The sequence below is a fragment of the Rousettus aegyptiacus genome, unplaced genomic scaffold (genome assembly GCF_014176215.1).
Source record: "Rousettus aegyptiacus isolate mRouAeg1 unplaced genomic scaffold, mRouAeg1.p scaffold_m13_p_7, whole genome shotgun sequence".
NCBI classification, from domain to species: domain Eukaryota; kingdom Metazoa; phylum Chordata; class Mammalia; order Chiroptera; family Pteropodidae; genus Rousettus; species Rousettus aegyptiacus.
In genome coordinates this window covers 41198747-41212214 of record NW_023416310.1, presented here as the reverse complement: position 1 = coordinate 41212214, position 13468 = coordinate 41198747, and the positions used below count along the sequence as shown (strand labels likewise).

The following is a 13468-nucleotide window of genomic DNA, read 5'->3' as shown; positions in this document are numbered from 1 at the left end:
GCTCAGAATTGTAGGAGACTTTTTGACTGGCCCAGAGAAGAGCCAGTTGTAAGGACAAGAGTATTGTTCTTCCTGCCTGTTGTACGGTTTCAGCTACCAGGAATTCTTTAAGTGCTGTGAATCCCAGGGATTAAGCGTGACAGAGTAATAGTTACACCCATTATGGTTGAGAATTGTTTGCACTCTTGTTTCCTGTATGCATGCTTGCCTTCTACATTTTTAGAGTTTGCTGTAGTTGACAGCTGTGCATCAGTGGTATTTTTATAGTTCAAAATGCTGTAAGTGAATGTGTTATAGCTGTAACTTCGTATTTTTTCTCTTTTTGAATCTCTAGTAGGCGGGTTTGTGTGTGTGTTTGGGGTGGGGGGTGCTGTATTTATAAAGTAGTGAGAAATAAACACCAAGCAAATTGGAATTCTAAGATTTAATGTTGCAGGGGATGATATATAAAGCCATCATAAATTACCGGAGAGATATAAAATGAATGCGACTCTCCATACTCAATTCACTTTTCTTTTTTATTTGTTTTAATGAGTGTTTTTTCTGTCCTAGGTTCAAGTTCTCTATCTATACTGTCCTTCTTTCTTATTATTATTCCTAGGTGTCTCATCCTAGGCAAGGCAGTTCTTGATTATTTCTTCTCAGGACTTCTTTCCTATATGTTAAAAACAAAACAAAACAAAGAGACCCACACCTTCCTAGAGCCTAGCCTTTCTTACAAGGTTTATTTGATAGAGTTTTTTAAAAAATGAGTCTTGTGAAATCTATAAATTTTCCAGTAAAATAGCTTTCTATCATTGTAGGCACTCAATTATTTGTTGAATTAAATTAAATGAATTTTTATGCTTACATTTAATGCAGAATTAAGAAATATCAGATCATGAGAATCCCCAGAAAAGGATCAATTAATCCCAGAGACTAAAGACAATAATCACATCCAGTGGTTTTGCAATTACGCAGACAAAAGTGAACCCTTAGTTATTGGGTCGCATTGCATAAGAAGAGGAGTGACCTCTCTTCATTCACTTTTTATTACCTGGAATAAGCCAGATAATAAAGTACTTTGCTAGTGCTGGAATATGGTGATAAACCTTCCAGGTTCCCCGAGAAGGCGGTTCCTTAGATAGTGGTAGCTATTTCTTACTTGCTTTCCCTTTTCTCTTCTCTTTTGGTTCTCAGATCAGGTCTAGGAGCTTTTGTTGTTTCATTTAGTTACACCATTACCTTGGAGCTCATATCACTGTATATTGTAAATACAGATATATCTCAGAGATCCTGTGGGTTCCATTTCAGACCAACACAATATAGCAAGTATCACAATAAAGCAAGTCATATGAATTTTTTGGTTTCCCAGTGCACGTAAAACTTATGTCTACACTATACTGTATCTATTAAGTGTGCAATAGCATTTTGTCTAAAAAAACAATGTATATACCTTGATTAAAAAATATTTTATTCTAAAAACTGCTAACCATCATCGGAGCCTTTAGTGAGACATAATCTTTTTGCCGGTGGAGGGTCTTGCCTCTATGTTGATGACTGCTGACTGATCAGAGTGACGATTGCTGAAAGTTGGGGGTAGCTGTGGCAATTCTTAAAACAACAGTGAAGTTTGCCATATCAATTGACTCTTCACAAATCACAAATGATTTCTCTGTAGCATGCAGTGTTGTTTGATAACACCTTACCCACAGTAGACGTTCCTTCAGAATTGAAGTCATCTCAATCCTGCTGCTGCTTTATCAACTAAGTTGATGTAATATTCTAAATCCTTTGTTGTTGTTTCAATAATTTTCACAGCATCTTCACCAAGAATAGATTCCATCTCAAGAAACAATCGTCTACTCATTCATAAGAAGCAACTCATCTGTTTGAGTTTTAGTATGAGATTGCAGCAGTCCAGTCACATCTTCAGGCTTCACTTCTAATTCCAGTTCTCTTGTTACTTCTGCTACATCTGCATTTACTTCCTCCACTGAAGTCTTGAACCCCTCAAAATCATCCATGAGGATTGGAATCAACTTCTTCCAAACTCCTCTTAACACTGATATTTTGACCTCTTCCCATGAGTCGTGAATGTTCTTAATGGCGTCTAGAATGGCGAATCCTTTCTAGAAGGTTTTTAATTTACCTTGCCCAGGTTCGTCAGAAGAATCACTGTCTATGACAGATATAGCCTTATGAAATGTATTTCTGAAATAATAAGACCTGAAAGTCAAAATTATTCCTTGATCCATGGACTAAAGAATGCATGTTGTGTTAGCAGGCATGAAAACAACATTCAGCTCATATTCTATCTGCCAGAATATAGTAACATGGCCACCAAGCTACAAATAAAGATAAGAGATTTAGTTTTTGGTTGGGTACTCATGGACTCAACTAAAAATCATTACTAAAAAAAAGAGGGATATATATTATTACTAAAGAAGATGGAAGTCTCTGTGCAAACCTTTCAGCAGCATTAAATTGGTATCACATGGCCACGCACTCATGCATTCTGCTCAGAGGTGAGTAAAATCATGTCCCCATTCGGCGTCTGTTACTCTTAATTTAGACAGAACCCTTACTGGCTTAGTTATAGGTCTTCCCAAACCACTGCAGATTAGGAAGAAGTGTAGTGAGAAACAGGCCTCTTGACAGCTGCAAAAATTGAGAGCAGACTGTCCAGTAACAAATATGGACATATAAAAGGCTGAGGCAAAAGCTAAGCTGGCAGTTCGGAGGAATTTGATATAGGGGCAACCAATCATGTGAACTTTAGTAGCCCCAAGGCACTGCTCATTTAATAACATTACCACATAGTAAAATACTTAGATTTAGTAATGATGATCCTGAGTCCTCCATTGTGGTTAAAAGTTAAAACATTTTGGCACTCTGAAAGAGGTAGTCTTCATCAATTATCTGGAAAATTAATTTAAGTAGAACCGTCCATAAAAAATGATCCTGTCAAATAAAGGAGAGGCTCCTCTATTCACAATACCCTTCACCTTTCTCTAATTACCACCGCATTATTTGTATAGGAAAATTCTTTCTGAGTTCCATTTCTGGTATCTGAAATAATATATTGTCTCGGAGTGGTTGGCATTTATAATTTCTTCGTTTTTAAAGAAAATGTATTAACTAATCCCCAGATATTTAAAATTATAACCATAGAACAGTTTCTCTTCATTCCCACTTTCCTATAAAAAGTACAGAACTTATGGTTACATACACATAGAGTATTATTGTAAGTATAGGATTGTCAAACGGTTCTTCAATTCTCTTATTTTTAAGTCAACTGCCATCATAGCTAGTGTTGCCATTCTGATACGTTAGCCTTGAATATTCTTTCCCGTTTCTCAACCTAGCAAACTTTTACTCATTTAAGACCTAGGCCCATAAAAAAATAAATAGCTGTCTATGGCCATGCTACTCTGAACAAGCCCAATTCCGTCTGATCTCGGAAGCTAAGCACGGTCGGGCCTGGTTAGTACTCGGATGGGAGACCACCTAGGAAGACCAGGTGCTGTAGGCATAAAAAATTTAAAAATAAGGGATTGTAAGCTGATAAGGTCCTTGCAATCTGTGAGGTCAACCAAAAGTTGCCTCGCCTAAAAATAAAGAATAAATAAATAAGTAATACATAGTATTACACACAAAAAGCATGATCCATAAAAGGAAGAATTGACAAATTAGACCATCAAAGTTGAAAATTTAGCTCTATGCAAGACTTATCTTGAAAAGATGAAAAGACTTAGAGAAAATATTTGCAAATCACTTATCTGACAAATGGCTAGTAATTAGAATATATAAAGAACTCTCAAAACTAAACAGTAAAAGACATGAAGAGACATTTCACCAAATAGGATATACGGATAACAAAATGATGTCCAACATAATTAGATTAGGGAAATGTGAATTAAAGGGGCAGTGAGATAAACACACACCTATCAGAATGGCTAAAATAAAAAATAGTAACACCAAATGCTGATGAGGATGGTGAGAAAATGGGTCACAGATACATTGCTTATAGGAATGTAAAATATTATAGACACTGAAAAACAGCTTGGCAGATTCTTTAAAAACTAAATATCCCACTGCCACATGACTCACCAAGTACACACCTGGGCATTTATCCCTGAAAAATGAAAACTTAAGTTCATACAAAAACCTGTACACACATGTATATAGCACCTTTATTTGTAATCACCTCAAACTGGAAACAACTCAGGTCCTTCAATGAGTGAATAGTTAAACTAACTGTGGTATGTTCAGCACTACTCAGCAGTGACATGGAACTAATGATTCAAGCCACAACCTAGCTGAATTATGCTGAGTGAAGAAAGCTGATCCCAAAAGGTCGTATACTGTATGATTTCAAGTATATAGCATTCTGGACGCGATAAAATTATAGAAATTGAGAAGAGATGAACGGTTCTTGGGGTTTAAGGGAGAGGAGAGGAGTAGGAGAGAAGTGGGTAAGGCTATAAAAAGGCAACACAGGGATCTGTCTGGTGATGGAAAAACTTTGTATCTTGACTTTATCAATGTCAATATCCTGTGCTAGTTTTGTAAGGTGTTACCTTTGGGGGATACTGAGTGAAGGGTGCATAGGATCTCTTGGTATTGTTTTTGACAACTGCATGTGAAAATACAATTATTTCAAAATGAAAAGTTTAATTTAAAAATTGTGGGCTCCTTAGAACGCCACTGGACTTTGAACTCCACGAGTGAAGGGATATCTGTATTTCACCAGCAACCAGTACAGTGCCAGACTCATATAGAAGTTGCTTTCAAAATGTTTGTGGGTTGCCATGTGTGAGAGAGGCTGAACATTCGAGTGTAACTGTATCAAGCACACATAACTGACAATACATCCCAAAATAAAGGGTATTTTTTTCCTGAGCCATTCGCTTAAAAACTATTGAGCATTACTCTTAAGTGCTGAAAATGAACAGTGAACAAAATCGAGGTGGAGGAATCCCTGCTTTCATGGTGCCTACGGTTTAACTGGGGCAGAAGATAATAAACATGATGCATAAATTATGCAGTATTTTAGGAGGTGGTAAGTGCTATCGAAAAATTTTTTAAAGCCGTGTTTAGGGGTTGAGGATATGAAAAAGGCTGCAGGAGTGAGTGGGTTAGAATTCACAATTTTAAACAAGGTTTAAAGACAAAGAGACAGTGTCATTTGAGCAAAGTCTTGAAGGAAGTGGGAGGATGAAGGAAGAGAGCTCCAGACAGAAGGAACAGCCAGTGCAAAGGCTTTGAGGTACAAAGCCGTCTAGCATGGTCACAGGCTAGTAAGGAAGTGAAGCCAGTGGTGGTGATGAAGTTAGAGGGACAACCAGAGTCCAGAATAAGTAGAGCTTTTTAGGGTGTTGTAAAGTCTTTGGGTCCTGCTTTGAGTGAAATGGGGAGGCGTTGGGGGATTTTGAGTGGAGGAGGGACATGACCTGACTTATTTTAAAAAGGTCACTCTGACTACTGTGTTGAGAATACAGTAGAGGAATAGGGTAAAAGCGAGGAATAGTACTTCAGAAGCTATTTCAGTACTCCAGGCAGGAAGTGATGGTGATTTGGTCCGGGGTGGTAGCAGTAGAGTCATGAGACATGATCAATTTGTATTTAGATTTTGAATACAGAGCCAACAGGATTTGCTGCCAGATTGGATGTTGGGTATGAAGGGAAGAGGAATCAATGATGACTCCAAGGCTTTGGAGCTGAGGACTTTGACAAATGGTGTTATCATTAACTGAAATTGAGAAATTGCAGGGACAGGGCAGCTTTGGGGAGAAGGTGAGGAGCACATGTTGAATTTGAGACATCTAAGTGGAGATGTTGAATAGGCAGTTAGATAGATGTTCCAGTCTGGAGTTCAGAGGCAAGGTATACAGAGTGGAGATACACATTTACAAGTGTCAGCATTTGTATGATATTTAAAGCCATGAAACTAGAGGAGCTCTCCAAGGGAGGAGTACATATAGTGAAGAAGTCCAAAGACTGACACCCAGGGACCCTTTAGAGGTCAGGGACAGGGAGAGGAACCAGCTGACAGAGGCTGAGAAGATATGACCAGTGACAGAGAAAAAAAACCCAAGAATGTAGGATCCTGGCAGCCAAGTGAACAAAGTGTGTTTTGAAGGAAGAGGAAGTAATCAGCTGATCCACTTTGCAAGTCAGGTAAGATAAGGACAGATTGGCTACTGAATTTAGCAATATGGAGAGAACTGATGACCTTTATACATCAGAGAGGAAGAATTTTAGTTGTTAAACTAATCTGTGGCTCATTACAAGAACAAAATTAGATTTGTTTTAAAAATCAACTCTTTAGTTCCTCAAAAAGTTATAGAATTTTGATTCAGCAATTCCACTTCTTTTGGGTACATACCCAAAAGAATTGAAAGCAGGAACTCAAACAGATATTTGTATGCCAGTGTTTATAGCAACATTATCTATAGTAGCTAAAAGGTCGTAGCAACCCAAATGTCCATCACCAGATGAATGGATAAACAAAATGTGGTGTATACCTACAAAAGAATATTATTCAGACTTAAGGAGAAACGATTTCTAATACATACTACACGTAGGTGAACCTGGAAAACATACTAAATGAAGTAAGTCAGACACAAAAGAACAAATATTATATGATTCAACTTACAGAAGTTACCTAAGAGTCGAATTCATAAAGACAGAATGTAGAACAGAGGTTATCAGAGGCAAGGGGCAGGGAGGAATGAAGAGTTACTGTTTGATGGGTACAGAATTTCTCTTTGGGATGATAAAAAGTTCTGGAAATGGATAGTGGTGGTGGTTGAACAACAATATTAATATACTTAATGCTATTGAATCACACAGTCTAAAAAGGTTGGAATAGTAAATGCAAATTCTGCAATAAAAAGAAAGTATAGGATGCAGGCAAAATACTGTCTAAAATGAAATTGATGATATATATTAATAAAATGAAATGAATGAGGAAAAAAGCTTTTTTTTTTTTTCTTTTTTACTTATTTCTGATCTAAGAACTAAGTGTGCTTTAGGCATCATTTATGACTTGGCTTTCCTTGTAGATCCTTTAGTACAATGGACCCCAACCTTTTGGCACCAGGGACCAGTGCTCCTATGGGAATCTAATGTCTGATGATCTGAGGTGGATCTGAGGTGGAGCTGAGGCGGTGATGCTAGGCTGGGGAGCGGCTGCAAATACAGATGAAGCTTCACGCTCTCTCTGCTGCTTGCCTCCTGCTGTGTGACCAGGTTCCCAAAAGGCCAGGGACCTGTACAGGTCTGCAGCCTGGGAGTTGAGGACCTCTGCTTTAGTACATGTTTGTTACACTCCTTTCTTAATGGCTCAAACCTTAGCCTTTGCAGTGAAAAAAAAAAAAAAAAAAGTATTCTCTTGTGTAGGTCATTATCATTAGAAGGGTAGGAGGAGAGTCGGTTGTTACAGAGTGATCCAACTAATTATAATTTTTGGAAAAAAGTTCACTTAAAAAAAATCTGTTGTGTCTACCTGTCTCTTCTCTTTCAAGAAAACTTTTCTCTCTCATGTAAGGGCCCTTTAAAATATTTCTTGAATGCACATGTAAATAATTTTCCTGCTAAAACCAGCATTCTTGATAATTTAGCAGAGCTGATATGGAGAAAACCTTGAGTACTGGCAGGTTTTGTGGCACAGCATATTTAATAACCGTGACAACTCAAGAATTTTAAGCAGACTCGCCTCCTTGTCTGGGATCTGTCGGCACCAGTGTGTCTCTACTGGCAAGCCCTTAAATTTACTATTTCAGCCAAAACTGTACTAATGATGGTCTACCAAATTTTAACAGGATATTTTTAAGACTTGATATTCTCATTATTTTAAAAAAAACTTTCCCCCATTCCTTTCAAAAGCTGCCACTCTAAAATATGTGGCAAATTAAAAAAAAAAAAAAAAGTCTAAAATTGCTTTACAGCCTTGATGAAACAAAGACGGGAGTGTTGGTGTGGCTGCAGGGAGCTCTGCGCTGCTTTTGTATGATTTCAGAGGTGAATTTAGATGGCTGGAAGATAGATGGCTGCCAGATGCAGTTTGACATAGATTCAGGCAGCTGCTCCTGGGCTAGGTTTCATTAGCTGGTAAGTGCACCAGCAGAAGCCGCAGAGTGAGGCCCCAAATGCCAAAATGACAGTGAGAACAGTGGAACAATACAATATTCACTAAGTGATTTTAATCTCAGAGATTAAATGTCACCCAGCAATCAGTTTGCAATTTTTAAAAACCAACTCCTATGAAGCCATTAGAGGGCCCAGGTCTTTGTCCATTGAGGGAAAGAAGTTTTACTGAAAAAATTTTTTATTGGTTTTAAAATAAAAAGTGTTGTAAACCCATTTTGGTAATATACAACTGAAAATCATGTCAACCTCCTCAGCACACACACATCACAGTAAAAGAAATGTATTCATTATTGCCACTAGGCAAATATTCCAGTAAATGGACCAATGTTGGTTCATTTATCTATCTTACTTAAAATGAGTCTTGGATGAGCTTCCCAGGCCTCTTCTAGCTTTAAGGCCTCCCTTCCCCCCACTACCACACCCATTCTTCTTCAAAGAAAGACCAAGGTCTCAAAACAGGGTGTAATTTACTTACTTTTGAGACCTTATGATCTGCATAGCTAGTGATGAATATGTACCCAACCAAATAATTGTGAATTACAAAAAACAAACAAACAAAAAATTTCCTACAAAGAATTTTTACTCTAACTATTTGTGGGGTCATAGTAATTACGAAACTGACTCCAGAACTCCCCATACTTGATTTCAACTCACGTGTTTTCTCGTTTGAGAAAAGGGAACCTTTATTTAGTATATTATTTAAACTTCCTAAACTTATCTTTGCTTTTTTGAAAAGAATGTAATGATCTAACCCTTCAGTGATATAAACCATTTTATATGGGGTAATTATTTAAATTAAAATTAACACAAAATAAATAAATGTACGTATTTGAAACCTATAAATCTAACCAGTCTCTGCTTTTCTTCTTTAGTCTTAGGAAGCTAATGCATCACTTATAATAGCTCTGAGGCATTACAGTGTATTTTTCTTTTTTTCTCCAAATGAGTGTGTGCTTAACTCTCTTAATAACAATGGGAGTTGTATATGTACTCAGAGAAGAATAGCTTTCATTGTGTCTTAGTATTTTTAGTATTTTGCTTAGTAATGTTGTAATACTACCTTTTTTTTTAGTCTACAGAATGATTAAAGATTTAGAAAAAAGCTCTGATTGCGTTAGAAATTCTGTACGTTCAGGAGCAAATTATACTGTTAATTAATAGCTAGATGATACCCTCCAGAGTTTTAATATAGTCTGAGCTTGAATATGTTGCATACTTGTTCTCTGAGAGTTTAATTTTCTGGGGACAAAGCTTTCCATCTGTAAACTTCTATTTGAATTAAAGGGAATAATATTTTAGGCGACACGGTTTTAGTTCACCTAACTCTTTGGGAGTTGTTTCATAGTGGTTAAAGCTTCTCCTCTTACTCCCTTCCCTCTTTTTTCCCTCCCTTACTCCTTTAGTCTGGCACTGACAGCTTGAATACATTGACCTAAGCATTGAGCTTTTCGTTTGTTTGTTTCACTGTACATACTACTCACAAGAGGTATGCTTGCAAACCTCGTTGATAAAGGGTGAGTATCGGCTTAATGAAGAGTCTGTTTGGTCTAGCACACTCAGTTTTGGTGAACCTAACCAGACTCAGACTGCATTTCTCATGAATAGCCTTTAAAAGCCTACCTAACCTTTCTGAATCCCTCGCAGGGTCTCTGGAAAGAGAAAGAAAATGAGGCAGCATAATCAACACATGTAGCATAGTACTTGGCACAGGGCTCATTCTGTAGTTTTACATTTTATGTTTCTTTCCTTTACCTCATGCATATTTTCTCTGGAAAATTCATCATTTAACTTGATGGAATAGTTAATATGTGTCGAAAACATGAAGATTCTCAGAGAAAAGTGCTATGTGAATAAGTCCAAGATGCAATTATAGTTATTATATCAATTACCAATCAATATAAAACCATTTCAGTTGTTAATAATCAATCAACATTTTAATTCATTTTTCCTACAATGAAATCATAAATTTAAGCTGTAGTCTCTTAACCACTTATGGCAAGTTCTACTGATGTAGCTATTTTTTTTATTTATGCTTTATCTATTTATGCTATATTTATGCTATATCTATTCCCCCTATTCTCTCACTGTGTTTTTTTGGTTTATTTTTGTGTTATTTTGGTGTTAAAATACATGTAACATAGCATTTAACATCTCAACCATCTTTAAGTGTACAGTGCAGTGGTATTAAATACATTTATACTGTTGTGCAACCATCATTACCATCTATCCTCATAATTCTTTTCATCTTATAAACCTGAAATGCTATACTATTAAACAATAACTCCCCATCGTCCGCTATCTCCACTGACTGGCAGCTACCATTTTACTTTCTTCCTTTATGATGCTGATTACTCTTAAGTACTTCATATAAGTGAAATCATATAGTATTGGTCTTTTTATGATTGCCTTATTTCAGTTAGCATCCATGATGTAGCATACTACAAAATTTCCTTCCTTTTTAAGGCTAATTTTCCATTATATGTATATGTGTATATATATGAATATGTATATGCTTATCCATTCACCTGTGGATGAATACTTGCGTTGCTTCCACATTTTAGCTATTGTGAATAATGCTGCTATGAACGTGGATGCACAGAAATCTCTTTGAGACCCTGCATTCAGTTCTTGGGGGTTATATACTCAGAACTGAAATTGTTGGATTATATTATATTTCTGCTTTTAATTTTTTGAAGAACCACTATACCGTTTTTCACAGTGGCTGTACCATTTTACATTCTCACCAACAGTGCACAAGCATTCCAATATCTTCACATCCTTGTCAGCACTTGCTGTTTTCTATTGTTTTGATAGTAGCCATTCTAATGAGTATGAGATGGTATCCTTCTGTAGTTTCGATTTGGGTTACCCTAATGGTTAGTGATGTTGAGCATCTTTTCATGTGCTTGTTGGCCATTTATATATCTTCTTTGGACTAATGTCTGTTCAAGTCCTTGGTCAATTTTTGAATTAAGTCATCTGTTTTTGTTGTTGAACTTTCAGAGTTCTCTAAATATTCTGGATATTAATCTGTTATCAGATATATGATTTGCAAATATTCTCTCCCATTCTGTTGGTTGCTTTTTTACTCTGTTGATAGTGTCTTTTGATGCATAGAATTTTAAAATTTTCATAAAGTCCAATTTGTCTATTTTTTCTTTTGCTACTTGTGCATTTGGTGTTATGTCTAAGAAATCAATGCCAAACCCAGTTTTGTGAGGCTTTTGTCCTCTATGTTTTCATCTAAGAGTTTCATTGTTTTAGGTCTTAACATTTAGGACCTTGGCTCATTATGACTTAATTTTTATATATGGTGTTAGATAAGGCTCCAACTTCATTCTTTTGCATGTGGAAATCCAGTTTTCCCAGCACCATTTCTTGAAAAAAAGACTGTCCTTTCCCCCACTGAAGGGTCTTGACACTCTTGTAAAAAATCATTTGATCATATATGCAAGGGTTTATTTCTGGGCTCTCTATTTTATTCTATTCAATGTCTGTCTTTATGCCAATGCTGCAGTTTTGATTCATGTAGCTTTGTAGTAAATTTTCAAATCCAGAAGTATAAGTCCTTTAGTTTTGTTCTTTTTCAAGATCGCATTGGCTATTCAGAATCCTTTGAGATTCCATATGAATTTTAGGATGGCTTTTTTATTTTTGCAAGAAAACATCATTGTGATTTGATAGGAATTGCATTTTATCAGTAGATCACTTTGAGCAGTATTGACATTTTAACAGTATTAATTCTTCCAATCCATGAGCATGGGATGTATTTCCATTTATTTATATCCTCTTTAATTTTTGTCAGCAATGTTACATAGCTTTCATTGTGCAAGTATTTTACCTCCTTGATTAAGTTAATTCCTAGGTATTATATTTTTTCTGATGTTATTGTAAGTGGAATTGTTTTTATAATTTTTTTTCAGATTGTGCATTGTTACTGTATAGAAATGCAACAAATTTAAAATAATTACTGCTAGGAAGGAAATCATTTCTGCCATTGTGCTATTTGTTTTCTATATGACTTAAGAGCTGTTTTGTCCCTCATATCCTGTATTACTGTTTTCTTCTGTGTTGATTTTTCATAATGAAATGTTTAAATTCCCTTCTCATTTCTTTTTGTGCATATTCTATAGCTATTTTCTTTGTGGTTAACATAGGGATTACATTAAACATCCTAAAGGTATAATACTCTATTTGAATTTATACCAGTCTAACTTCAATAACATATAAAAACTCTGCTCCTTTACAGCTCTATCCCAAATCCTTTTGGTGGTTGATATGACAGAATTACACCTTTATACTTTGTGTGCCCCAAAACATAAACTAATAATCTTTTTAAATGTATTAGTCTCTTTCAGTTTTATAGAAAACAAGATTTGGACTATAAACCAAAATTACAATAATAACTAGCTTTTACACCAATAATAATTTTTTTCTTTAAATCTATTAGTCTCTTAAATCATGTAGAAAACAAAAGTGCAGTTAAAAACCATTTTTATAATAATACTAGCTTTTATAATTGTCTATGTGTTTACCTTTATTGAATTCTTAATTTCTCCATATGACTTTATGTTTCTGTTTAGTGTCCTTTTCTTTCATCTTTCAGGACTCCGTTGGGCACTTCTTGCAGGACAGGCCTAATCATCTTGAACTCCCTCAGCTTTTGTTTATTTAAGAATGTCTTGTGGGTTTTTTTACTGCTCCAATCAATGAAAGGGAAAACTTTACTGAGGCCCCCGGGCCAAGGAGTTTGGGCAGGTGGCCACCCTGCTGGCTGAGGAGGCGGTGGAGGGGCCTTATTTGACCACCTACTTGGAGCATTGGCTGTTGGTATGGCCACACTTCTTGAGGTGTTTGACAGCACAGGGACGCAGGTGCGAATAGCACTTGCGGCAGATCATCTTGTTTCAGTTGCACTTCCCAGCAAGCTGACAGAGTGATGACTCAGTGATGCTTCAACCAGACGAAGCACCAAGTGGAGGGTGCACCCTTTCTGCATGGTGTAGTCTGCGAGAATGTGGCCATCCTCCAGCTGTTTGCTTGCAAAAGTCAGATGCTGCTAGTCAGGTGGGATGCCCGCCTTGTCTTGGATTTTAGTTTTGGCCTTTTCAGGGGCGTCACTGGGCTGGCCGTCGAGTGTGATGGTCTTGCCTGTCAGGGTCTTCATGAAGATCCGCATCTCCGCGTCTGCTGAGGAGACTGCTTAGCCACCTCCTTGAAGAAAACTATTTGGGGATGTCTTAATTTGTCCTCACTTTTGCCAGATATAGGATTCTTGATTGACAGTTTCTTTCTTGTAGTACTTCGAATATATCAGCCCACTGTCTTAGGA

General features: G+C 36.6%; 1 protein-coding gene and 2 pseudogenes across 1 annotated transcript in view; 2 read left to right on the top strand and 1 right to left on the bottom strand.

Annotated features, from left to right (window-relative positions):
- SERTAD2 (SERTA domain containing 2) overlaps positions 1-13468 on the top strand; it is a 104259-nt gene that overhangs the window by 45538 nt on the left and 45253 nt on the right. The gene's annotated exons all lie outside the window — the stretch shown is intronic.
- LOC118605953 lies at positions 3396-3514 on the top strand (annotated as a pseudogene).
- LOC107518310 lies at positions 12945-13330 on the bottom strand (annotated as a pseudogene).